The following is a 24,270-nucleotide window of genomic DNA, read 5'->3' as shown; positions in this document are numbered from 1 at the left end:
ACAGCACTCTAGCCTGGGCAAAAGAGACATAGTGAAACTCTGCCTCAAAAAAAAAAAAAAAAAAGAAAGAAAGAAAAGAAAAATTCTGATTCGTAAAGAATATTGGTAATAGCTACTGGGTAAAAGATTCTTGGTGGTTTGTGTCAAATTTCTTTACCTTTTTAAAAATAAGTTTTCCAGTGTCTGCCATGATCTAACAAAAGACTGTCTGTATTATAACAGTAAATAATTTTATTGGAAAAACACTAATTGAGGTCAGGATTGCCATTTTAAAGCACTGATTAATGGTGATATATTGGATACTCATCAAGTAAACAAATACAGCATTGTCTCCTCCCTCCTTCCTTTTTAGGATCTTTAAAATTCACAGCAGACATTAGACAAGGAAAATTTATTCATTAATTCAAGAAGTATTTATTGCATGCTTACTATGTAAAATAGTCATGCATATTCATTGCAGTGATGGAAGTATATTTTTCTTGATAGAAAAGGAATGCTGTTATGTAGAACACTAAGTCAAGGAGAAAAATTGCTTTTTCTTCAAGAGTTTTGTGTTATAGTAGATTATTCAGTTTCAGGAATTGAAGCCCATCATAGTGTGTAGTGTGCATTTTTCTTCTTGCTTATGTCTTGGTTCTCCTTTACTTACACTTAAATTTGTCTGTAATGTGAATTTGTTTTTTTGATTTCTATGCTGGCTTAATTCTTCAACATCTTCACTTCTGATATTCATGTTAGTTATCTGCTTTAAATCTAATTCCTTAGGCACTCCAACACCACATGGAGGCAACAATTTGACAGTTACAAATGTCACTCCTTAAGTGGACATACAGAGTAGTTGGGCACAGACATGAAGGGAAGGTGGAATAATTGTGTTACAGAAATGGTACTGATGCCAGGGAGTTGCCAGTCAGTGCAAATTGTAATTGCTCTGTGCTTTTGAATGGGAAGGAATGTTCCCAGTTTCTGTTAGGGTTAGGAAGAGCTGGACTGAAACCACACTGTGGATTTTTAGGATGGAAGAAGGGCATTGATGCACACAAGTGACATTTCTTGGAAATTTCTGAGATAGTCCGTGGGAATCACTGAATTGATAGGACAGGGGAAAGAATTTCAAGAGATCAAAACCCTCCACATTCCCCTGTGAAGAAGCTAAAGGGCCAGAGATAAAATTGGGCCACATTGATGTAGTTTCTTTTTGGCAAAGCCATGACTACCTGATTTTACTGTTGCCAGCAGATAAAGCTGCTTCACAGAGTTGTACATAAATGATTTATTGGATATCTCCTAGTTAGTCCTGTGCTACTTAGGCTAGGAGACGAATAATTACCTACTGAATTTGAGGAAAATGAGCAAAACAAGTACATCATTCAGGGCTTCTGCAGGTCATGCTGTTTTCCAAATTGACTGTCATTAACAGCCCCAGTTTTCCGGATATTTTATTCATTCAACAAATGCATAATGAATTTGTGCAAATGAATACCTACTCTGCCAAGCTTTCTTCCCCTCAAGTGCTATAAATAGAGCACTGCTAGAGATAGTCCCTGCTCTCACGGAGTTTATGTTTTCAGTGTTAATTGAGAAAATAACACTGGGAGGGTCTGAGGGAGAACTAGCATATAGAGTAACCATATTGCATATTGCGGTTGAAATCTTTAGGGAAGAAAAACTTTAATCAAAGAGTTTTCGAAGAGCCAATTCTATGAGGCCAACTAAGCTAGCCGCTAGGCATGAGGACACCAGGGAAACCTAGTCTCTGCCCCATCCCAGGGTTGAGCACAGATGGATTATTAGTAACCTTTTGGAGCCTCAATGCTGTCATCTGCCACAGATTTGTTGTGAGAATGAAATGAAGGGGATGCATATGAAGTGTGTAGCTTGATGCCCATTGATGGCCAGGGCTGCATCAGTGTTCTCTTGTGTCACACGCGTGACAGCAGCCGCGAGGACAAAGGGCAGGCTGAGACACAGTCATCACTCCTGGAAGGGTTTCAGGCTAAGAAGCAAACATTCTCGTGTACTTGCACAAAAGGTTCAGTGAATCAGCACAGTGGAAACACAGTGTTTTCCTCTCTCTGCTTCTGAGAGCGAGCTCAGGGCAGAAATGCTCCAGATGAGGCTGGCTCCGTATTTGTCAGAGCAGCAGAGGAGGTTTGGTGCCGTGGTGATCATCTTTTCTGCCTTGGGATAAATGTTACAGTTTCTCTTTAGAAAGATTGCCTATAAGAGGAGGAATAAACCAAAGCTGTTACTTCATTCTTGAGGCTATTGTTATGTATTTTTATTATACTGAAGACTTATATTGCCTAATATTAAATTGCAGCTAAGCTTATTGTTGGGAAGGTCTTCTTAAAGATGGGAGACCCCTCTACCATGGGAGAGCCTGAGGTAGAAAATAAAACAATATATGAAATTATTTACTGATAGAATATAAATTTTCAGAGTGGTTAATTTAAAAAATGCTCTTGTATATGTTTTAAAATAATGTTTCACAGACAATTATCCAAAAGATTTGAAACTGATGGTGCATATTATTGGCAGACAGGGCCGTTTTTTTTGTTTGTAAAACAAATTGCTTTCAAAGGACCTTTCCCTGCTTAATGTGTAGCAGAGAGACAAGTTATTTGGAAAGGCTGGGAATAGGATATAAAGAAGAAATGAGATCTTTAAATCTATTTTTTATTACCCTGGGAAAAATGAATTTTAGTATCCAGTATTTTTTGTTTTCCTTCCCATCTTAGCTACTGAATATTTTTATAACCTAAGTAAATCCTTCACATTAACATTGTTATAAGGATCTGTAAGTTGACATGAAAACATGGACAGACCATCTGAACATCTCAAAGCCACGCCTCATCTAGGTCAGGTACCTTTATGAATGAGGTAAGTAGGTGCGGGGTTGTTGAGGACAAATGTGGAAGAGATTGTATTAGAGACAAACAGACTGGTTCACAGGAACTAACCAATCTTCAAATATTGTTTCTTTCCACTATTTTGTTTTTAGCTTCCAAAGTGAGTCATTTGATTTCTAGTGTTGTAAGAATTGACTTCCATATTAGGCAGAGATTACTTTTGAAAACATTTTCCAAAATTGACTGTAACCTTCCTAAACTCAAGGATATTGAACTGGAATGTGTACATCTCATCTGGACTCTCTAGTTTATATGAAAGTTTTACGCCCTTTTCTCTCTTTTTTTTTTTTTCTATAGCTTTTCATGGATACTGCTCCAACAAAGGTATTCAGATCATTGACTACTTTGCAGTTCTTTTATATGACTTTAAACTGTAGAATTTAATCTGTTAGTTGTCATTCTTGGTTCCGTCCTTTCCTGTTTGCTGGTCTTAATCTTAGGTAGCAGATTCAGTTTTCTGTAACTGTAGAGCAGGATTGGTATGTTTATGACTTAAGTTGAAATTTGTCTTTATATGAAAGGTTTTGTTGGTTTCTGTGATAGTTAATACTGAAAGTAGTTTCTGCAATATTTCATTGGATTAATATGAATGCCAGGTTTTGGGTGGTAGATATTTTTTGGTAATATTCAGTTTTTCTTTTTAAATTGAATCTCACTTTCGTAGGCTCTTGTGGAAAGGGTACTCACAACGAGTTGTTATACTATAACAGCTACTCCTGATTTTTTGTGTGTGTGTGGTCATTTAGTTCTTTCTAGACATTTATTTGACTAATAGATTTATATCCTATTTACTGAATTTGGCAAGAGGGAAATGTCATGAAATGCTAACTTGGGAAACAGGGAAGTGCTTCTATATTCTTTTTTTAATTTAAAAAGTATTCTTGCCGGGCACGGTGGCTCACGCCTGTAATCCCAGCACTTTAGGAGGCCAAGGCGGGTGGATCACAAGGTCAGGAGATTGAGACCATCCTGGCTAACACGGTGAAACCCCATCACTACTAAAAATACAAAAAATTAGCCGGGCGTGGTGGCGGGCACCTGCAGTCCCAGCTACTCATGAGGCTGAGGCAGGAGAATGGTGTGAACCCGGGAGGCAGAGCTGGCAGTGAGCCGAGATTGCACCACTTCACTCCAGCCTGGGCGACAGAGCGAGACTCCGTCTCAAAAAATAAATAAATAAATAAAGTATTCTTATTCACTTTGACTTTCAAATGCCTCAGATACGGGCAGTAAGCAAAAAACAAATCTGAATGGGCGTGTGTGTGTGTGTGTGTGTGTGTGTCCATATATCTTTCCAATTTAAAACAATTCTAACTTTAATCTCTTGGTCTTTTATACAGCTTCTTTAATCTCCGCATTATTTATATTTCAGAGGAGCAATTCTCTTAGAGAATGCTTCATTCACCAGTTGGTTCAAAAATTTGGTCCTATTCATTTTGTCTTTGAGTCTGAAAAGCTGAAGAAGCTAGGCTGGACAAATTAATTCTAGTTGCATTAGATCTCATATCAACTTCATTTCTCAGGTAGTTCAGTTTTATACCATTAAAATTTGGTTGGCAGTGTACTTTTTACAAAATAAAAACATCTTGTTCCTGATGTCTGTGATATTTATTGTTCTTTCAAGTTCTCATTTGAAAGTAAAATTACTTTCTTGGCACTGCTTTGCAATTTATGACATTGATCTTTTTATATCCAATCCATAATGCAATACTATCATTACAAATTCTGAATTCTGCAAAGCCTTCTCTCAATTTTAGGACCATCTCAGCTGAATCATTCTTTGCATTTTGCTCATTTATTATCTATATTTATATGAATGGTGCTATGGAATTAATTAATGTATCCATTCAACAAGTATTTATTGAGCAACTACTTGAATTGGGCCAAGTGTTATTAAAGAACGGAGGGGCAAGGGATGTGAAGATTTATAACATGCCCCTTTTCCCTGAAGACTGAGAAAGAATACATTCTTAAATCATCATCTCAATGAAGACAGGTAACGAAAGAATTAGCCATTATGTAGTTTTGCTCTTTTCTTCATTTAAATAGCATCAGTTTGAAAGAATTGTGTGTTGTAAATGTCACTCGATCATTCCTATACAAAATGAATAATTTGGGCTGGGCGCAGTGGCTCACTTCTGTAATCCCAGCACTTTGGGGATGCCATGGTGGGTGGATTACTGGAGGTCAGGAGTTCAAGGCCAGCCTGGACAACATGGTGATACCTCGTCTCTACTAAAAATACAAAATTAACCAGGCGTGTTGGCATGCACCTGTAATCTCAGCTACTCAGGAGGCTGAGGCAGGAGAGTCGCTTGAACCAGAGGTTGCAGTGAGCAGAGATTGTGCCACTGTACTCCAGCCTGGGTGAAAGAGTGAGAATCCATCTCAAAAAAAAAAATATGAATAATTTTTCCAATATCTGGTGAAAATAATCTGTCTTATGGTGTGTCTTTTCGTGTGTGTGTGTGTGTGTGTGTGTGTGTGTGTGTGTTTTAACCTTTAAAAGAAACAACAGGGAATAGCGTCATTTTGGTATGTAACTGATCGTATATATGTTAATAATTCACCGAAAACCCTATCTCTACTAAAATACATCTAAAGGAAAAGGTCTACATTTCAATTAATTCTATATCTCTAATTTGGATCTCTAGCTATCCCAGAGGATATAATTTAAAATAAGATTTCTTGTTTATTCTCGGTAAGAAGTAATTACAGAGCACCTTTAAGCTGAGTATTGCTTCTTAAATTGAAGGCACTAAAGATAAAGATTGCTAAATATTTCGGGAACTAGATTTAATTGTGTGACTTGAACTGAAAAGCATTCTAATTTTCCATTCTTTTATGGGTGCTGGGGAAGAACTGCTTTGACATGAATGTATAATAGAATTAAAATGTCAGTCTTAAATTTTGGGGAGTTGTTCTCAGTTTGCTCTTGGAATTTATTATTGTAATACTGTCATTAGATAGCTTGTTGGAAGCAGCTAATACGTGAAAGTGAAGTGTCTTAACATGCATCTCTTTCCTTTCTGACAATGAACTGTCAAAAAAGCTTTGAGTTTAGCTAACAAACACAACTGAGGCTGGGATTTTAACTCCACTATTAATGTATTCTAATTTTAAACTACTGTAACCAAAAGGGCATACAGCACTAATTCAATCCAGATACGTTTGAGTGCGTTTGATAGTCTCATCCTTGTAATAGCTGCTGAAAAAGATGTGGTAGAGATTTCAGACTGGACCACTGACGTCTGGGAATTGACACTAGCACACAGACTGGGTCAGGCAAGGTATAACCTGGTGCCACCAGCTGTTTTGCATGGAAAACCTTATCTGTAAAACTCATGGAGAGTCAAACAAGATGGGTGCTTCTGAATGAATGGGATCCTTGGAAAGGAGTTTTAAAATAGGTTTTAAAGGTTTTCTGTTTTCCCCTCCAGAACCAGCAGGAACTGTCTGGATCACAGCAACACGAGTCTGCTTTCTGCTTCTTGACAGCGCCATTGCCCCTGTGGTGGCAGTTGTGTGGTGGGTGATAGCTGGGAGTGGGAATCGACTCTACTCCAGCATGAGGGAAAGATTCTTTTCCAACTTCCCCAGACCCGTCCCACATTGCTCTTGTATTCTGCCACTAACAAGCATGAAGACATCACATTGGCCGGGCGTGGTGGCTCACGCCTGTAATCCCAGCACTTTGGGAAGCCAGGGCGGGCGGATCACGAGGTCAGGAGATCGAGACCATCCTGGCTAACACAGTGAAACCCCGTCTCTACTAAAAATGCAAAAAAAAATTAGCCAGGTGTGGTGGCAGGCGCCTGTACTCCCAGCTACTCAGGAGATTGAGGCAGGAGAATGGCGTGAACCTGGGAGGTGGAGCTTGCAGTGAGCCAAGACCGCGCCACTGCACTCCAGCCTGGGCGACAGAGCGAGACTCTGTCTCAAAAAAAAAAAAAGACATCACATTTAACCTGAAGTAAATAACAGCTTTGCTCCAAAATGAAAAAAAAAAAACACAAAATAATGAAATCTGTCTTACTGAGGAAGGCAGGAAAAGAAAGAAATACCTCAAAGCATCCCTTATCCATGGGGACCTTTTCAGGTAGCATTGATCAGATTTTTAGAGCTTAAATTTATGGATTCAGAAGACAACCATTTCCTGCCACAGTGCTAATAGAATTTTTTCTTAATGTGAGAGTTTTGGGAATTTCCAAAATAAAGATATGTGGGATATTCTGAAAGCTAACCATTAAATTCCCAATAAACTCAGATCTTTTTTTTTTTTTTTTAAATCAAAGCTCTGGATTAGGAATTCTTATTTAAAATTTTTTTTTTTTTTTTAATTCTTTTGAGACACAGCATTGCTCTGTTGGCCAGGCTGGAATGCAGTGACACAATCATAGCAGCCTCCATTTCCTGTGTTCGTGATCCTCGCACCTCAGCCTTCTGAGTAGCTGAGACTACAGGTGCACGCCACCATGCCCAGCTAATTTTTAAAAAAATTTTTAGTAGGCCAGCCACAGTGGCTCACGCCTGTAATCCCAGCACTTTGGGAGGCTGAGGCGGGCAGATCATCTGAGGTCGAGAGTTCGAGACCAGTCTGACCAACATGGAGAAACCCCATCTTTACTAAAAATACAAAATTAGCTGGGCATGGTGGCGTGTTCCTGTAATCCCCGCTCCTTGGGAGGCTGAGGCAGGAGAATCGCTTGAACCCAGGAGGTGGAGGTTGCAGTGAGCTGAGATCACACCATTGCACTCCAGCCTGGGCAACAAGTGCAAAACTCCATCTCCAAAACACACACACACACACACACACACACACACACACACGCACGCACAACTTTTAGTAGAGATGAGGTCTCACTCTGTTGCCCAGGCTGGTCTAGAACTCCTGGGCTCAAGCTGTCCTCCTGCCCAGGCTTCCCAAAGTGCTAGGATTACAAGCGTGAGCACTGCACCTGGCTGGAACTCTTAGTTTAAAATGATTTCAGAGAACAAATAATATTCTTTTTTTTTTTTTGAAATGGAGTCTTGCCCTGTTTCCCAGGCTGGAGTGCAGTTGTGTGATCTTGGCTCCCTGCAGCCTCTGCCTCCTGGGTTCAAGCGATTCTCCTGCCTCAGCCTCCCGAGTAGCTGGGACTACAGGCACACATCACCACACCGGCTTATTTTTGTATTTTTAGTTGAAATGGGGTTTTGCCATGTAGACCAGACTGGTCTCGAACTTCTGACCTCAGGTGATCTGCCCACCTCAGCCTCCCAAAGTGCTGGGATTACAGGCATGAGCCACCATTCCGGGGCAACAAATATTATTTTAATATAGAGACTTATGAATATAAGTATCAAGTTTTGTTGTTTAATGCTATAACAGCTATTTTTTAGAAAAAGTCGATTTTGTGTGTATCTGTTACACATCCCACTGAACGTAACACCATGCAGTGCTGCTTTGTTGTAACTATCTCGCTGCAACCTCCACCTCCCGGGTTCAAACGATTCTCCTATCTCAGTCTCCCAAAGTGCTGAGATTACAGGAATGAGCCCCTGCCCCTGGCCCTTGAAATATTTTACTAAAACTAAGTAGGCATATATACGTCTGCAGTCAGTGTCTTGCTTTGCATTCCCCAGAACAGATGCTGAGTCAAGGATCCAGTGAAAGTACTTCCTGTGGGAAATGATCCCAGGAAGCACTCAGAGGGGAGTGGGGAAGTGAGATAATAAGGAAAGGCAAGCCACAAATGGCTCATTATCAGGCAGGTTACTACTGTGGGAATGGAGTTAGAGGCCGCAGGGGAACCCTGGGAGCCAGTATAGGACACACGCTGCAGAATTATCCTCACTGAGGGTTGAGGGCATGGGATATTTATATGCCAGTCACTTACGCCTGCTTGAGGCTTGCTGGGAAGTGGGGAGTGATCATTTTCAAGTCCTGTGACAGTAGGCAAAATGGACTCTTCAGGCCAGAGAAAGCCCTGAAAGAAATACTGGTGCAATTGGAAATTGGAAATTGTGCTGAAAAGGGGAGGGGATATGAGTGGTTCTTAACAGCGCCTGCTGCATTCCATTACATTATTGTTATTTTTTTTTTCCTCTGTGCTCTTAGTGCTATTATTGTAAGTTCTTAGCTGGTTCCCTCTGAACCATTATCTCTAAATTGAATGTGTTATTGTCACTATGTTGTGTCCTGGTAGGGCATTTTTGACGGTGAATGTTGAGGAAGCATATGCATGTGACAGGGCAGATTTGTTAGAAGCAATGGAAAGGTGAGTACTAAACTGATTGTTTAAAATGCAAGCTTCAGCTGGGCATGGTGGCTCACACCTGTAATCCCAGCACTTTGGGAGGCAGAGGCGGGTAGATCACCTGAGGTCAGGAGTTCAAGACCAGCCTGGCCAACATGGTGAAACCCCATCTCTACTAAAATACAAAAAAAGTAGCCGGGCCTGGTGGCGCATGCCTGTAATCCCAGCTACTCGGGAGGCTGAGGCAGGAGAATCGCTTGAACCCGGGAGGCGGAGGTTGCGGTGAGCCGAGATCGCACCATTGCACTCCAGCCGGGGCAACAAGAGGGAAACTCTGTCTCAAAATAATAATAATAGTAATAATAATAATAATAATAAATGCAAGCTTCACGAGGCCTTTTCAGGGAAATGTTTAAGGAAACCAGGTGAAGATAAGTATGCAATTAAGGACTGTTGGAAGTTGTGTGATTTTTATGAAAGGCTTTATAAACATCACTGTAGCTTGGAATTTTGACTAACAGTTGTGTAACTAGAATTATGGCCGGTGACAGGTCCTGACTTCGGTGAATGCGGAGTGACTGGAAGAGCTGAGCCATTGCCAGCGTAGCATGCCAGGAATGGATCTCCACAGAGACTGCAGATTCCATTCAAGTTCCATTTCCAGGAACTCCTCGTCCTCAGCTAGACAGAGTGCGTGCCTGTAAAGTCAACCACTTTAAGTCTTATTTCGAACAAGGGAAGATAACAAATACTTTGGCACTCTTGGAAATGTTTCAAGGTGGATCTACTGGTTTAATTGTTCCAGGGTTTCTAATCTGTGTGTCACATGCTTACACGAAGCTAGGCAATAGGGAGATCACAGGTTACCACGTGTGATGTCACTCAGTGCTGTTTACTATCAGTACCTTTTTGGATGCTTTCCTCTCTTTATTAAAATCTTGCGCAGTGCCTTTTCGTTTTTTCTTCGGAGATAATTCAGTCTGTTCTTAGTGGAGGGGAAAAATAAGTCATAGTGCTAACCTTGTAAGAAGTGGAATTTAACATGCTCGAGCTTTCACATGGGATCAAGATTCAATAATAAAAGCCTTGACGTTGGAAGCATAATAGTTTTAGAAATAATTTTTCTGCAGTTTCTCGAATGTCAGTGGGCAGTATTTAGAATGTGTTTGACTAAGTAGTGCTGGTCTTCCTCCCCTTTAAGCCTGCACTTGTGGTGCAGCCAGGTTTCTAGTTTCATGACACATTTATCATTGGCCTATGCCTGGCCCTTGGTTAGGCTTCCTGTCTTTTTCAAACGTGGCCAACTAGACAGCACTATGCCTCTTCACCTAGAGTTGCTTTCTTTTTTTTTAAGTTTTTCATTTTATTTTGTTTGTTTTTTAAATAGGTAATATATGCATGTAGTTCAAAATTCAAAAGATAACAAAAGAGTAAACAACATAGACTAAGGCACTTTCCTGTTTTCCCTCCCCATAATCTGTCAATATTACTAACTTCTTGTGTGTCTTACCAGAGATGTTCTGTGTATTTGTGTGTGTGTGTGTGTGTGTCTGTCCGTTTCTATCTCCTCAAATGACAGCACATTATTCTCATTGTTCTGCATCTTGGTTTTTTTCACTGCTCTTAGGTTACTCAGTGAGCACAGAATTGGAACAAAGGGAGATGGAAGATCTTAACGGATGGTTAAGCTGCTGGTTTCCATCCAGTAGCTGGCTGGAAGCTGATGGTTTCAAGCTGCTCTAAGTCGAGATGTGGTGATAATAGCCTTGGTGTAGTTACTGTCTCTTCAGTGCTAAGACTCCTGCTACACCTGTGTCTCTCCCCAGCCCACAAATAAAGTTTCTATGATATAGGTGCTCGTTACTTTTAAAAAAAAAGAACGCAGAGAGAGAAAAAAACATCAGTGATCCTAATAGCAAAGAATAGTTAATTCCATTAGTTAGGTTAGACATGGTTGTATGGTGATATAGTTTGGCTGTGTCCCCATCCAAATCTCATGAATTGCAGCTCCCACAATTCCCACGTGTAGTGGGAGGGACCCCAGTGAGAGGTAATTGAATCATGGGGGCAGGTCTTTCCTGTGCTGTTCTCATGATAGTGAATAAGTCTCATGAGATCTGATGGTTTTATAAAGGGGAGTTTCCCTGCACAAGTTTTCTTCTCTTGTCTGCTGCTGTGTGAGATGTTCTGCCATGATCATGAGGCCTTCCCAGCCACGTGGAACTCTGAGTCTGTTAAACCTCTTTCTTTTGTAAATTGCCCAGTTTCGGGTATGTCCTTATCAGCAGTGTGAAAACGGACTAACATATGGGGTAATAAAAAATAAGACCCCCAAATCTCAGCAGCTGAAAATACAAACGTAATTCTTTTTTGCAGAGGTGCTGTGCGTCAGCAGGGAACTGTGCTTGTTGTGACTGCTTGGGGACATGGGCTGATGAGCAGCCTCTTCTCAGTATTGCTGGTCCCTGTGCAGAGGGAAAAGAGCTGTGGAAGGTCTGGAATTAACATTTAGATGCCTTTTTCCACTCACAGCTCACGGGCCGGAAGTAATCAAATGGTTCCACCCAACAGGCCAGAAATATTTGGTGAACAGCACTAATGACTACCACAGTTAGTTTTTGTTTTGTTTTGTTTTGTTTTTGTTTTTGTTTTTGAGGCTGAGTCTCACTCTGTCATCCAGGCTGGAGTGCAGTAGCGCGATCCCGGCTTACTGAAAGCTCCGCCTCCAGGGTTCACGCCATTCTCCTGCCTCAGCCTCCCGAGTAGCTGGGACTACAGGCACCCACCACCACGCCCGGCTAATTTTTTGTATTTTTAGTGGAGACGGGATTTCACTGTGTTAGCCAGGATGGTCTCAATCTCCTGACCTTGTGATCAGCCCACCTCAGCCTCCCAATTCTTTTTTTTGAGATGGAGTTTTCCTCTGTCGCCCAGGCTGGAGTGCAGTGGTGCGCTCTCAGCTCACTGCAAACCCCCACCTCCTGGGTTCAAGTGATTCTCCTGCCTCAGCCTCCCAAGTAGTTGGGACTACAGGTGCCTGCCACCACGCCTGGCTAATTTTTGTAGTTTTAGTAGATGGGGTTTCACCATGTTGCCCAGGCCGGTCTCAAACTCCTGACCTCAAGTGATCTGCTGCCTTGGACTCCCAAAGTGCTGGGTTTACAGGTGTGCCATGCCCAGCCCTTTTGTAAGTTTTTTTTTTTTTGAGACGGAGTCTGTTTCTGTCACCAGGCTGGAGTGCAGTGGTGCAATCTCAGCTCACTGCAACCTCTGCCTCCCGGGTTCAAGCAATTCTCCTGCCTCAGCCTCCCCAGTAGCTGGGACTACAGGTGCGCACCACCATGCTCAGCTAATTTTTGTATTTTTAGTAGAGACGGAGTTTCACCATGTTGGCCAGGATGGTCTCAATCTCTTGTCCTCGTGATCCACCTGCCTTGGCCTCACAAAGTGCTTGGATTACAGGTGTGAGCCACGACACCTGGCCCCACAGTTAGGTTTTTAGATTGTTCAGAGCATGTTTAGATACACAGATATGTCTGTAGAGAAATACACTTTTTTTTTTGAGAAGGAGTCTTGCTCTGTCGCATACACTTTCACATCAACAAGATAAATATTCCAAGTACTATCATATCATTACTTTTTTCCTATTTCATATAATGTAGTGGAATATTTTATTGTCATAAACACTTCTAAACATGGGTATCTTTTTTTAGTGGATGCATACCGTTCCATTATATGGTTGCATAATAATCTATTTCCTTGTGTATCCTCTACTGAGAAAAATGTACATAAATTCATTTGCATAACATTGGGTAGAGAATTTTAGGAGTTGTGGACACCATCCCTAGCCAAGCCATGGATTGCTGTTACAGTTTATAGGTTATAAACACAAGCGCTAGGCTGGGTGCGGTGGCTCATGCCTGTAATCCCAGCAGTTTGGGAAGCTGAGGCAGGCGGATCACTTGAGGTCAGGAGTTTGAGACCAGCCTGGCCAATATGGTAAAACCCTGTCTCTACTAAAAATACAAAAATTAGCTGGGCTTGGTGGCGCACACTTGTAATCCCAGCTGCTCGGGAGGCTGAGGCTGGAGAATCGCTAGAACTCGGGAGGTGGAGGTTGCAGTGAGCCAAGATCGCACCAGTGCACTCCAGCCTGGGCAATAGAGTAAGACCCCATCTCAAAAAAAAAAAAAAAAAACACAAGCTCTATTTAGAATACTCTCTCCTTATCCCATTAATCTCCCTCATAAGATACCTTTTAATAACTTTTTACACTTGATATTTTGGTAGGTAAATAAATTCACATGGTTCTGAGAATAAGTATAAAGTGAAGAGCCTCTCATCAGCCCCTCCTTGCCCTCATCTGTCCAGTTCTTCTTACCCCTGCTATCCCTCACAGATTTTAATTTCTCATTTCCCTCCAGAATTTTTTTTAAAAAGTATATTTGCATTATATATATATATATATATATATTTTTTTTTTTGGTAGAGATGGGCTCTTGTTACGTTGTGCAGGCTGGTCTCAAACTTCTGGCCTCAAGTGATTCTCCCACCTCGGCCTACCAAAGTGCTGGGATTACAGGCGTGAGCCACCATGCTCAGCCAAGATTCTTTAGAAAGTTATTATTTTACCCTTTTTATTTTGGAATAAAATTAGATTTATAGAAAAGTTACATTTAGAAATAATGGCCAGGTACGGTGGCTCATGCCTGTAATTCCAGCACTTTGGGATGCCAAGGTGGATGGATCATGAGGTCAAGAGATTGAGAGCATCCTGGCCAACATGGTGAAACCCCGTCTCTACTGAAAATACAAAAATTAGCTGGGTGTGGTGATGCACCCCTGTAGTCCCAGCTACTCGGGAGGGTGAGGCAGGAGAATCGCTTGAACCTGGGAGGTGGAAGTTGCAGTGAGCTGCGCCACTGCACTCCAGCCTGGTGACAAAGTGAGACTCCGTCTCAAAAAAAAAAAAGAAAGCAAAAGTTACAGAAATAATACAGAGAGCTCACCCAGTTTCCCGAAATGAAAGCATCTTATGTTGCCATAGTATTTTTGTCACAACTAAGAAGCTGACATTATTGTGAATTATTAACTAAACTCCAGATTTTATTTGGATTTCCCCAGGTTTTTCATTAATATCTTTGTTCTGTTCAGGATACAGCCCAGGACACTACATTGCATTAAACAGATTCTCTTTGAATTGAGAGACAGCATGTGCTCCATGTGGTTCTGCATTTACTGTTCTCAACCGATGATGTCATAATTCATTGATTTCAAAATCCAATAGAATGTAACTATTATTTTTGAGTACTTCTTTTTTTTTTTTCTTTTTATTTTATTTTATTTTTTTGAGATGGAGTCTCGCTCTGTCACCCAGGCTGGAGTGCAGTGGCGCAATCTCGGCTCACTGCAAGCTCTGCCTCCCAGGTTCACGCCATTCTCCTGCCTCAGCCTCCCAAGTAGCTGGGACTACAGGCACCCGCCACCACGCCCAGCTAATTTTTTTTGTATTTTTAGTAGAGACGGGGTTTCACCGTGGTCTCGATCTCCTGACCTCGTGATCCACCCGCCTCGGCCTCCCAAAGTGCTGGGATTACAAGCGTGAGCCACCGCGCCTGGCCTTTTTTTTTTTCTTTTTAAATGGAGTTTCACTCTTGTTGCCCAGGCTGGAGTGCAATGGCGAGATCTCGGCTCACCACAGCCTCCGCCTCCTGGGTTCAAGTGATTCTCCTGCCTCAGCTTCTCGAGTAGCTGGGATTACAGGCACCCATTACGATGCCTGGCTAATTTTTTGTATTTTTAGTAGAGATGGGGTTTTGCCATATTGGCCAAGCTGGTCTTGAACTCCTGACCTCAGGTGATCGCCCACCTCGGCCTCCCAAAGTGCTGGGATTACAGGCGTGAGCCACCACACCCGGCTTTAAGTACTTCTAAGAAAGGAAAAATGCTGCCAATTACAATTGTAAGTTACTAATTATAAGATATAGCATAATTTCAGCGATGTTCAAATGTGAGAAAAGTACATTTTAGATTTAATGGAATATGATACATCTTGGAAAGGTTTCAACTTTATTTCACAGAATTTTCTCATTCTTTTCATACCTACATAGAATTTCACTTTGTAATATACAAAAGATCTTTAAGCAAGCCCTTATTGATACTCATGTGGATTGTTTTCTGTCTTTAGGTATTAAAATGCTGTATTCAATAATGTGGGACATATATGTTATTTCACATATATACAGATGTGTATCAGGGTGCCATTCCAAAAGTGCACTGCTGAGTTAGAGGTATATGTATTTGTAATTTTGATGGAAGCTCTACCAATTTACAGTCCCACTAGCAATGTGTGAGAGTAGTTTTTTTTAATGACTTCACAGATAGGCTGGGCACAGTGGCTCACATCTGTAATCCCAGCACTTTGGGAGGCCGAGGCAGGTGGATCACAAGGTCAGGAGTTCAAAACCAGCCTCGCCAAGATGGTGAAACCCCGTCTCTACTAAAAATACAAAAATTAGCTGGGTGCAGTGGCAGGCGCCTGTAATCCCAGCTACTGGGGAGGCTGAGGCAGGCGAATGGCATGAACCCGGGAGGTGGAGCTTGCAGTGAGCCAAGATCGTGCCACTGCAATTCAGCCTGGGCGACAGAGCGAGACTGCATCTCAAAAAAAAAACAAACAAACAAACAAAACAAAAAAACCACTTCACAAATAAAGTGGGTTACCAAACTTTTAGATTTTTGCCAATCTAACAGGTGGAAAATTATAGTCTCAATGTAGTTTTCATGTGTATTTCTCTTATGAGTATAGGTTGAGTTTCTGAAAACTGGCCATAAATATTCTTTGCGCATTTTTCTGTTGGGCTGTTTGCAATTTTTATGCATTAGGCTCTTTCAATATTAGGGACATTATTATCTGTGATGAATTATTACAAATATATTTTCTTTTTGTCGTTTACCTTTTGATTTGCTTATACTTGGTTAGTGCTTTGTGTTTGCCACACAAAGTTTATAGCTGACTCTGTTAATCTTTTCTATTATGGCTTCGGGATTTTAAGTCATAATTGTACTCAACAAATTTATTAAGGAGTTTGTCTATGTTTTCTTCCATTTCTCCCATCCTAGCCTTTACGCTATTGTCCTTATGAATTTTACTTTTACATATATTATAAATTCTGTTAAACTTTTGTTAATTACTTTTGTCGAAATAATCATCTTTTAAAGCAACTTAAATGAGGACAATAAACTCTTAAACATTTGTCCATGTAGTAGTTAGCATTTCTAGGACCATTCATTCCATTGTATAAATACAGATTTCCAACTGGCATTTTCCTTCTACCTGGAAGATGTTAACATTTTTTATAGTGTAGATCTGCTAGTGATAAACTCTTTCATCTTCTGAATGTCTAAAAATGTCTTCATTGTGCTTTTGTTTTTGAAGATTTTTGCTTAGTGTTGAACTCTAGGTTGACATTTTTCATTTTTTTCTTTCAATACTTTAAAGATGTTTCTCCTCTTTTTTTTTTTTGGAAACAAGGTCTTTGGTACCCAGGCTGGAGCGCAATGACACAATCTCGGCTCACTGCAACCTCTGCCTCCTGGGTTCAGGTGTTTCTCCTGCTTCAGCCTCCTGAGTAGCTGGGATCACAGGCGCATGCCACCACGCTCGGCTAATTTTTGTATTTTTAGTAGAGACGAGGTTTCACCATGTTGGCCAGGCTCATCTCGAACTCCTGACCTCAGGTGATCCACCTGCGTCGGCCTCCCAAAGTACTGGGATTACAGGCATGAGCCACTGCGCCCAGCCCTCTCCTGTCTTATCACTTGAATTGGTAGCAACAATAAATCTGATAGCCTTCTTTGTTTCCCTGTGTGTAATATTTCTTTTTTTCTCTGGCTGCTTTTAAGATTTTCTCTTGTTGGCTTTGAACAGTTTATGATGTGCATTGGTGTGGTTTTCTTTATGTTTCGTGTGCTTGAGATTGGTTGAACTTCCTGGATCTGTGTGCTTACAGAATTCATCAGTTTAGAAAGCTCTCAGCCATGGCCGGGCGCGGTGGCTCACGCTTGTAATCCCAGCACTTTGGGAGGCCGAGGCGGGCGGATCAGGAGGTCAGGAGATCGAGACCACGGTGAAACCCCGTCTCTACTAAAAAAATACAAAAAATTAGCCGGGCGTGGTGGCGGGCGCCTGTAGTCCCAGCTACTCGGAGAGGCTGAGGCAGGAGAATGGCGTGAACCCGGGAGGCGGAGCTTGCAGTGAGCTGAGATTGCGCCACTGCACTCCAGCTTGGGCGACAGAGCAAGACTCCGTCTCAAAAAAAAAAAAAGAAAGCTCTCAGCCATTATTTATGTAAATTTTTTCTGCCTCCTCAACATATAATTATCTGCTTATTAGACCATTTTACGTTATTGTATAGCTCACTCTTACACTTTTTTTTTTTTTAAAGATAGAGAAGGTCTCCATCTGCCGTCCAGGAGTGTAGTGGCGTGATCATAGCCCACTGCAGACTTGACCTCCTGGATTCAAGTGATCCGCCCACCTCAGCCTCCTGTAGCTGGGAGTACAGGCACATGCCACCACTCCTGGCTAATTTTTGTATTTTTTGTAGAGACAGGATTTCACAATCTTGTCCAGGCTGGTCTCCAACTCCTGGGCCCAAGCAATCCTCCCTCCTTGGCCTCCTAAAATGCTAGAATTGTAGGAGTAAGCCACTATGGCTGGCCTTCATTTTTTTGTATTGTTTTCCCTTCTCTTTTCATTTGTAGAGTTTCTAATGCTGTGCCTTCAGGTTCACTAATCTTTTCTTATGTCTTATCTGCCATTAGTCCTATCCAGTGTATTTTTCATCTCATAATTGTAGTTTTTATCTTCAGAAAAGTTCAATTTGGGCCATTTTTATATCTTTCATGTCTTCTGGTGTGGTTTTTTTGAGATAGAGTCTTGCTCTGTCTCCCAGCAGGCTGGCATGTCATAGTGCAATCTCAACTCACTATGACCACCGCCTCCCAGGTTCAAGCAATTCTCTTGTCTCAGCCTCCTGAGTAGCTGGAACTACAGGTCCGTGCCACCACGCCTGGCTAATTTTTGTATTTTTAGTAGAGACAGGGTTTCACTATGTTGGCCAGGCTAGTCTCAAACTCCTGACCTCATGATCTGCCCCCCTCAGCCTCCCAAAGTGCTGGGATTACAGGCGTGAGCCACCATGCCCAGCCTTTTTTCTTTTCTTTTTCTTTTTTTTTTTAAATTTAAATAACAGCTCTAATTCACATACCATGCAGTTCACCAACTTAAAATGTATATTTCAATGATGTGTTTGTTGAAAGTTATATTTTGTATAGTATTCAAATGTTAATTATTTAACTTTAAATATTTTTAAAGCTTTTTTAAATAAATGGAGTATTTGTAGAGTTGTGTACCTGTTACCATGATCTGATTTTTTTTTTTTTTTTTTTTTTTGAGACGGAGTCTTGCTCTGTCGCCCGGGCTGGAGTGCAGTGGTGCAATCTCGGCTCACTGCAAGATCCGCCTCCCGGGTTCACACCATTCTCCTGCCTCAGCCTCCCGAGTAGCTGGGACTACAGGCGCCCACCACCATGCCCGGCTAATTTTTTGTATTTTTAGTAGAGACGGGGTTTCACTGTGTTAGCCAGGATGGTCTCGATCTCCTGACCTCGTGATCCGCCTGCCTTGGCCTCCCAAAGTGCTCATGATCTGATTTTAATATATTTTCATTATCCCCTCAAAAATGCTCATACCCAATAGCAGCTATTCCCTTCCCCTCACCTCTCCTAGCTAGGTGCAACTACGAATCTGCTTTCTCTCACTACTTATTTCCTATTTTGAATATTTCATATAAATGAGATCATACTATTTGTGTTCTTTTATGCCTGGTTTCTTTTCACACAGCATGTTTGTGAGGTCCACTTATTTTATAGTATGTATCAGTACTTATTCCATTTTATGGCTGAATATTGCATTGTATGACGGTATCATATTTTGTTTATCAGTTGATGCACATTCAAGTTGTTTCTCCTTTTAGGCTATTATGAATAGTGCTGTTAAGAACATTCATGTACAAGTTTTTATGTGGGTGTGTATAGGTAGATGCCTATCTTACTGATACATGGAATGTAGTTATAGTAACTTGTAGGGTCTTTCTCTGCTAACTCCAACTGTGTATCAGTTCTGAGTCTGTTTTGGTTGATTATTTTCTTCTTTACGGGTCGTGCTTTTCTGCTTCTTTGTATGCCTAGCAATCTTTGACTGGATGCTGAATTTTACTTCATGGGTGTTAAATATTTTCGTATTGTTATAAACCTTAAACTTTCAGAGACGTAGTTACATTACTTAAACAATCTGATACTTTCAGGTCTTGCTTTTATGATTTGTTAGGCAGACCTGGACCAGTGCTTAGTTGAGGGCTAATATTTCTTTTTCTTTTTGAGATGGAATCTCGCTCTCCCTCCAGGCTGAAGTGCAGTGGTGTGATCTCAGCTCACTGCAACCTCCGCCTCCCGTGTTCAAGCAATTCTTCTGCCTCAGCCTCCTGAGTAGCTGGGACTACAGGCGCGAGCCACCACACCCATCTAATTTTTGTATTTTAGTAGAGACGGGGTTTCACCGTCTTGGCCAGGATGGTCCCTGTCTCTTGACCTCGTGATCCATCTGCCTCAGACAGCCAAAGTTCTGGGATTACAGGCGTGAGCCACCGTGCCTGGCCAAGGGCTAATTATTATTTATTTCCCGAGTACTCCGTCCAGTGCCCCGTGATGACTTAGGAGTGCTGAGAACAAGCACTCATGCCAGCCTGTATGATTCTGCTGTAATTCTTTCAGATGGTTCTCTCCTGGGCTTTTTTTTTTTTTTTTTTAGACAGCCTTGCTCTGTTGTCCAGGCTGGAGTGCAGTAGCGCGATCTCGGCTCGCTGCAACCTCTGCCTCCCAGGTTCAAGTGATTCTCATTCCTCAGCCTCCTGAGTAGCTGGGATTACAGGCATGTATCACCACACCCTGCCAATTTTTATGTTTTCAGTAAAGAGGGGATTTGATTTTGACATGTTGCCTAGGCTGGTCTTAAACTCCTGGCCTCAAGTGATCCACCTGCCTTGGCCTCCCAAAGTGCTGAGATTACAGGTGTGCACCAACTGCAGCCACCCTCTCCTGGGTCTTTAGTAATTTTCTCACTTGCATGTTCTATTGTCTGTTGAATTCTGTTGGATACTTTGGACCCTTTGCAAATCTCTAGGGTTCTCTATTCTGTGCAGCTTTCTTCTCTTTGGTTACTCTGTCCTGGGAGCTCTTGCTGCCTTGATTTTCCCTGGACTCAGCTCCATGTCCTTAATTCAGGGCATCTGCCAGGTTCTGCCTCAGTTTACTCTTTGTGCAGCAGCGGTAAGCCGAGAAAGTTGCAGGGCTCACCTTTTTGTTTCCTGTGTCTCAGGGATTGCCTATGTCCTTCATTGCTTGATATCCAGTCTTGAACAACATATAATGTATTTTGGTTTTTATAATTTAAGTTAGTTGCTTTTTCCAGTGGAATAGTAAATCTGGTTCCTGTCGCTCCATCTTGTCTAGTAGTGGAAATCTAATGTTTTCTTACAGATTTTTTGTTTTTATTTTCTTATATCTAAATATTTTCTTCATTTTAAGTTTACTCAGCTGTGAGGTCATAGAGTTACTTTATCTTTTCAGATGGCTACCTAATACCATTTATTTACATGACATCTAGTTTATCATCTTTATCATGTATTACATTCCTGAATGTGTTCGGGTCTATCTTAGGACTTCTCTTGACTTCTCTTCTTTGTGTGTGTCTGTCGGATGCCAGCAACTCTCTGTTTTAGTAACAGAGGCCTTTTAATATCTTTACATATCCAGGTGTGCTATCCCTTTTTAGAGCTTTTTTCCCCCCCAGCTTTCTCCCAAACTCTTCTTGTTTGTTCTTGCTTATTTTTCCAAATGAACTTTAGGATCCACTTGCCTTCCATGAAGAGACAAAAAATCCTGTTAATTATTTATATGAATTAACTTAGGCAGAAAAAAAATATTTATAATGACTTGTCTGTTCACAAACATGGTATGGCTTGCTTTTTTTTTTTTTTTTGAGACCAAGTCTTGCTGTGTCGCCCGTGCTGGAGTGCAGTGGTGCCATCTTGGCTCACTGCAACCTCTTCCTCCTGGGTTCAAGAAATTATCTTGCCTCAGTCTCCCGACCAGCTGGGACTACAGGTGTGCACCACTATGCCCAGCTAATTTTTGTATTTTTAGTAGAGATGGGGTTTCACCATCTTGGCCAGGATGGTCTCTATCTCTTGACCTCGTGATCCGCCTGCCTTGGCCTCCCAAAGTGCTGGGATTACAGGCGTGAGCCACCACACCCGGCCATAGTATGGCTTTTTGACTGCTGAAGTCTTCTTTTGGGTCCCTCAGTAATATATTAAAATTTCATACCTGTCTTGCACATTACATGTTAAACTTTTTCTTAGATATTTAGGAACTACAAATGGGATTTTTGTATTCTATTTTATTTCGTATATGAACCATTTTCTGAGCAGTTAACAACTCTTACAGCAAACATTTTAATTTTATTTAACTTTGACTCCTCAATGTTTAGAAATTAAAGACCGAGGAGTTATTGTAACCTCCATAATACTACATTTACATTGTAGATGAATACCAAATGGCTTTTTTTATTTAATAAAATTATAGGAATTAACCTTTCTGATCTTGTAGATATTTTATCTTATTATAGCCCTTATAAATGAGACTTTATTAATGTCCTTGTTTAGCAACCTGCTTTTTTGTTTTTTTTTTTTCTTTTTTGAGACGAAGTCTCACTCTGTTGCCCAAGCTGGAGTTCAGTGGCGTGATCTTGGCTCAATGCAACCTCCACCTCCTAGGTTTAAGTGATTCTCCTGCCTCAGCCTCCTGAGTAGCTGGGACTACAGGCACCCACCACCATGCCAACTAATTTTTGTATTTTTAGTAAAGACAGGGTTTCACTGTGTTGGCCAGGCTGGTCTTGAACTCCTGACCTTGTGATCCACCCACTTCGGCCTCCCAAATTGCTGGGATTACAGGCGTGAGCCACTGTGCCTGGCCAGCAACCTGTTTTTGAAGAATAAGTTACAAAACTAATGGTGAACATATTTCAGTGAATGGATTTCTTTGCTCGATAAGTGCATAGGAATTTGCTTGAGAAGCAAAACAGCTTTTTAAAAACTTAAGGTTTGGCTGGGTGTGGTGGTTCACACCTGTAATCCCAGCACTCTGCCAGGCAGAAGCGGGTGGATCACTTGAGTCCGGGAATTCAAGACCAGCCTGGGCAACATAGTAAGACCCTGTCTCCACAAAAAGTGCAACAATTACCTGGGTGTGGTGGCATGTGCCAGTAGTCCCAGCAACATGGGAGACTGATGAAGTAGGATCGCTTGAACCTGGGAGTCAAGGCTGCAGTGAGCTGTGATTGTTCCACTATATTCCAGCCTGGGCAAAAGAGTGAGACCCTATCTTAGAAAACAAAAAAACCCTTAAGGTTTCACATTGCTGAAAGAAATTAAAGACACAGGCTGGGTGCAGTGGCTCATGCCTGTAATCCCAGCCCTTTGGGAGTCCGTGGCGGGCAGATCACAAGGTCAGGAGATGGAGACCATCCTGGCTAACGTGGTGAAACCCCATCTCTACTAAAAATACAAAAAATTAGCCGGGTGAGTTGGTGGGCGCCTGTAGTCCCAGCTACTCGGGAGGCTGAGGCAGGAGAATGGCGTGAACCCAGGAGGCGGAGCTTGCAGTAAGCCTAGATCGCGCCACTGCACTCCAGCCTGGGCCACAAAGCAAGACTCCATCTCAAAAAAAAACAAATTAAAGACACAAATAAATGGAAAGACATCTTGTTGCTTGTGAATCAGAAGACTTAATATTATTAAAATGTTAATAACTACCTAAAGCTATCTGCAGATTGAATGCAGCCCCTATCAAAATCCTAATGGCATTTTGTGCAGACATAGAAAAATAATCCTAAAATTTATATGGAACCTCAAAGGACATTGAATATCCAAAACAATCTTGAAAAGGGGGAAAAAAAAGCTAGAGGCTTCAATTCCTGATTTCAGAATATATTACAAAGCCACAGTAATCAAAGCAGTATGATACTGGCATGAGGACAGACCAATGGAATAGAGTAAACAGCCCAGAAATAAACCCTTATATATATGGTTAAATGATCTTTGAGAAAGATGCCAAGCATTTGTGTCTTCAACAAATGGTTTGGGAAAACCTTATGTCCATCTGAAGAGAATGAGGTTGGACTCTTGCCTTACCCTAGATACAAAAATTAATGCAAAGTATCTTAAAGACCTAAACATAAGACCAGAAACTATAAAAGTCTTAGACAAAAGCATAGGAAAATGCCTCATGACATTAGATTTGGGAATAATTTATTGGATATGATACCAAAAGCACAGGCAGCATAAGCAGAAATAGACAAGTGTAGAATGGTGGTTTCCAGGACCTTTGGGGGATAGGGAAAAGAGGAGTTCCTGTTCAGTGGATATAGAGTTTCAGTTTAGCAAGGTGAAAAACTTTTAGAGATGTATTGCACAGCAGTGTACATACAAGTTAACATTATTATACTGTGCTCTTAAAATGGCTAAGATGGTAAGTTTTATGTTGTTTGTTTTTGACCACAATTTAAAAACTTTTTTTTTTTTTTTTTTTGAGACAGAGTCTTGCTCTGTCGCCCAGACTGGGGTGCGGTGGTGCAATCTCAGCTCACTGCAAGCTCCGCCTCCTGGGTTCACGCCATTCTCCTGCCTCAGCCTCCTGAGTAGCTGGGATTACAGGCACCCGCCACCATGCCTGCCTAATTTTTTTGTATTTTTTTAGTAGAGACGGGGTTTCACCATGTTAACCAGGATGGTCTCGATCTCCTGACCTCGTGATCCACCCGCCTGGGCCTCCCAAAGTGCTGGGATTGCAGGCGTGAGCCACCATGCCCGGCCTAAAAACTTATGGTTTTTAAAAGCTCAGTGTTACATCTATTTCTATTTGCAGACTAATCTTAATATTCTATTTGTGTAGCTATTCTTTCCTGAATTACATTAGGCTCCTGAAAATCAAGA

At 41.5% G+C, this 24,270-nt stretch overlaps 1 protein-coding gene across 21 annotated transcripts in view; it reads left to right on the top strand.

Annotated features, from left to right (window-relative positions):
* CDC14B (cell division cycle 14B) overlaps window positions 1-24,270 on the top strand; it is a 130,443-nt gene that overhangs the window by 5,544 nt on the left and 100,629 nt on the right. The window contains exon 1 of one of the 21 annotated variants that reach the window (XM_058445042.1): window positions 2,814-2,883. The exons of the other annotated variants lie outside the window; for them this stretch is intronic. The gene's annotated coding sequence lies outside the window, so the exon portion shown is untranslated. Of the gene's footprint in view, window positions 1-2,813; window positions 2,884-24,270 lie in introns of those variants that run through there. 21 annotated transcript variants of the gene reach the window in all.

The sequence above is a fragment of the Hylobates moloch genome, unplaced genomic scaffold (genome assembly GCF_009828535.3).
Source record: "Hylobates moloch isolate HMO894 unplaced genomic scaffold, HMol_V3 SCAFFOLD_10, whole genome shotgun sequence".
NCBI classification, from domain to species: domain Eukaryota; kingdom Metazoa; phylum Chordata; class Mammalia; order Primates; family Hylobatidae; genus Hylobates; species Hylobates moloch.
The sequence above is the reverse complement of the archived record's forward strand: the minus strand, read 5'-3'. Positions and strand labels throughout refer to the sequence as shown.